Source organism: Camelus dromedarius, chromosome 29 (assembly GCF_036321535.1).
Source record: "Camelus dromedarius isolate mCamDro1 chromosome 29, mCamDro1.pat, whole genome shotgun sequence".
In the NCBI taxonomy this organism is placed as follows: domain Eukaryota; kingdom Metazoa; phylum Chordata; class Mammalia; order Artiodactyla; family Camelidae; genus Camelus; species Camelus dromedarius.
The window spans coordinates 1,945,960-1,949,456 of NC_087464.1; the positions used below are offsets into that span (position 1 = coordinate 1,945,960).

The following is a 3,497-nucleotide window of genomic DNA, read 5'->3' on the forward strand; positions in this document are numbered from 1 at the left end:
AAAGGCTGCAAATAAGCACATGAAATGGTATTCAACATCACTTGTCATTGAGGAAAGGCCAATTAAAACAACAGTGTGATACCACTACCAATGTACCAGAATGACTACAATCCAAAAAGCTGACAAATCAGCTGCTGGCAAGGACATGGAGCAGAAGGAACTCTCCATCATTCCTAGGAGAACACAAAATGGTCCAGCCACTTTGGAAGACAGCTTGGCGGTCACTTACAAAGCCAAACATGCCCTTATCACGTGCTATAACAATCGCGCTCCAAGGTATTTACCCAACTGATTTAAAAAAATTTTGCCCATACAAAAACCAGCCCATAAATGTTTGTAGCCACTTTATTCATAATTGCCAAAAAAAGAAGCATCCAAGATGTCATTCACTCGGTGAATGGATAAACAAATTTTGGATGTACTACAATGGGACATTATTTAGTGATGAGCAGAAATGAGCTATCAGACTACACCAAAACACGTGACTATTCAATGCACATTGCTAAGTGAAAGAAGACAGTCTGAAAAGACCACATGCTGTATGATTCCATTTATATGACCTTCTGGAAAAGGCAAAACCATAGAGGCAAGCAGTGGTTGCCAGGGGTTTGGAAAGGAAATACAGTTGAATCACAGGGGATATTTTAGGGTAGTGAAACTATTCTGTATGGTTCCATAATGGCGAAAACATGAAACCATGCATTTGTCAAAATGCATGAAGTTCACAGGATGAAGAGGAACCTTATGCATTAAAATGTTCAAAAATTATTTGGCAAGTCAGGGATTCACAGGGTCAGATGCAGGCTGTGACAAAAGAATCTCACTGTATTATAAATGTTACAAAATTTAAATCCCAATCTCTCAGCTCCTGAGGTTGGCCTGAGGATGGGTCTCTCAAGTCCAGATCCATTCTCTTCCCACCAACTTTCCCCCTACCAGACAAACAATTTTAAGACACAAGACAAGTAGACAGACAAGCAGGTGTTAGGTCCTAAAAAAGTTTTGCCAAAGAACAAGGTAAACCCGGTCAAAGAACAAAATCCCAAGGGACCTGATTCCTAACAAAACAAACAAACCCAGTGCCAAAAGGCTTCAAGGAAAGAGCAGAGTTTAATTCAGCATGAACTCACCTTCCCGCCTGTTGTGGGCACAGTGAGGTGAGGGGCCAGTGATGTGAGTGGTAAAAGAACTTACCAAAAGCAAAGGAGATTTTAAGAAAGGACTTTATTAGGTTATGCTGCCATAGACAACAGCAGGACACACAGATGACAGCTGGCCTTGCAGGGTCTTTTATTGGGGCGAGGGAGCTGGGCACACAAGCAGTAGGGGCTGGGTGATCAATTCACGCACAGGTCCCCGATTGGTTGTAAGACCTGTCAGGGACTTCTCTGAACTGTAGGATTTATGACTGACAAGGGCAGGATGTGAGTCCCGTCCACCTAGAGTATTGTAAGAGGCGCTCTCTTCTGGGGCGATGAGCCCTGCAGGGTAAACGCACATTAAGAGATGTTTTTATCCTGCAGAAATGCAGGTCTGTGGAGGGTCCTGAAGTGGGGAGCAGGAGTTAAGGTGTCAATGGCTCCCTGCACACAGAGAGCCCAGGAGTGGGAGCCCCAGAGAGCCACCAGCGGGCTCCACACCACCAGGACAGGTGATGCCTGGTACAGAAGGAGGCAGAGGGTCTCAGACTTGGGCACAGTCATGGGGCCAAGCCTGCCGGACCAAGGCAGGAAGATCCCAGGGATTCTGTTCCGTCAGCGCGGGAGGCAGCGCACCAAGGAGCAGAGAAGCCCGCGCGGCAGCTTTCTCAGGAATTCCAGAGTGACTCAGTGGGGGCTCGCCTCGCGCTCTGTGGCAGTGCTGTCTTCCTGTGGGGCACCTGTGGTTTCTTTCCTCGCGGGACACCCATCTCTTAGGCAGGTTGGACGTGCTTACCTCCCAGTCAGTATTTTTTTTTTTTTTTCAACTTCTAACTCGTTAGAACAGCGCAAGGTGTGGATTCTGCCTCTATAGTTTTGGGCATTTTGTTTTGGTTTTTCAATGTAAGGCCATCCCTAAACAAGATCTTAGAAAACAGTAGTCAGTGTCTGAAAGTCCTTTGCCCTAAAACGTTCTCCTTGAGCTGCTTGGGGTGCGGGGTGGAGTGTGGGGGTGGGGGGAGCTTCATCTATTGTCTTCTAAATGCAAAATTCCACTTAAAATGTCCTACGACCTTAAACATCATGACTGGAAAAATCTGACCTAATAAGTTACCCTCAGAGTCAAACCCCAAGAAACTGAGAACTAAGCCAGGCTCCCAACGTGCTCTTCAAGCTATTCAAACCACTCTTTTATAAAACGTCACCGCGGAGCCTTGCGACAAAGATTTCTATAGATTTACACAAAGCCTTAGCCTCCGGGGGCGGGGTTGGGGAGGGGTCGGGGTCGGGGTCGGCTTCCCGGGCGGGGTGTGCGGGCTCCGCGGCTGCCAGGCCCCCGCGCCAGGTGCCAGGCCCCGCGCGCGGAGAAGCAGCGCCGCACTGACCGCAATTGCTGGGAGCAGAGAAGCCGCGCAGGCGCAGAAGGCTGCTGCGACTCGGAGGCGGGGTCAGAACCGAAAGCGGAAGCGGAGGACAATGATTCAAGTAATTTACACTTGAACCTGCTCTCGTCTTCTCCCACATGGTCTAGCGGTTAGGATTCCTGGTTTTCACCCAGGCGGCCCGGGTTCGACTCCCGGTGTGGGAAGATTAGGCTTTTTAGAACTCAGGTTAAGGAACTGGAGTAAATACAGACCCTTCTTATCAAAATTAGTTGTAATTCCTTGGAGACCTGAAGACCCAGCCTGTGATTCTTAACCCAGGACAGCCTGTTTGTGTAATCAGCAAATGTCACAAATCATAGTGTTTACTGATCAAACACTATTACCCAAAGGAATTGTATTTTATTTTCCGCCCAGTTTTAAGATATAATTGTCATATGACATTGTGTAAGTTTAAGGTGTACAGCATGATGACTTGATACACATATATTGTGAAGTGATTATCACAATAGGGTTATTAACACCTCCATCATCTCACTTAATGACAGAATTACCATTTCTTGTACTCAAGGAATTCTAACGTGCTGGCCAATTCGTTGCTTTCTATGCTGGATCTGTCTCTGGCAGGAAGAGATATGATAATCAAAAGAAAGATGAGAAAGGGCCTGGGTGAGTTGCCCCAGGAGCAGCTGATGTTTGGGGACTGAGACAGGGATCAGTAGGGCCAGAGATAAAGAAATGAGAGCTCTCCAACAGAAATGCAGCTTTATCGGGGGTGTGCACGGGGATGCAGACAGTGATGGAGGGTCCACTCCCCTAGGGAACTTCCACAGCACGTGACATGTGTTAACTGTTGCATGGAATCAGCTTCTGGATAGACACACACATGTGGTTAGGTTGAGATCAACACTCCTGACAAATTCCAACTTTCAGAAGTGCATGAAGGTCCATGAAATTTTCCCAGTTTCTGAGCCAT

At 47.2% G+C, this 3,497-nt stretch overlaps 1 non-coding gene across 1 annotated transcript; it reads left to right on the forward strand.

The window, feature by feature from the left end:
- The first annotated feature begins 2,655 nt into the window (after positions 1-2,655).
- TRNAE-UUC (transfer RNA glutamic acid (anticodon UUC)) lies at positions 2,656-2,727 on the forward strand. Its single transcript has one exon. It is a non-coding gene; the product is annotated as a tRNA-Glu (tRNA).
- The last annotated feature ends 770 nt before the right edge of the window (positions 2,728-3,497 follow it).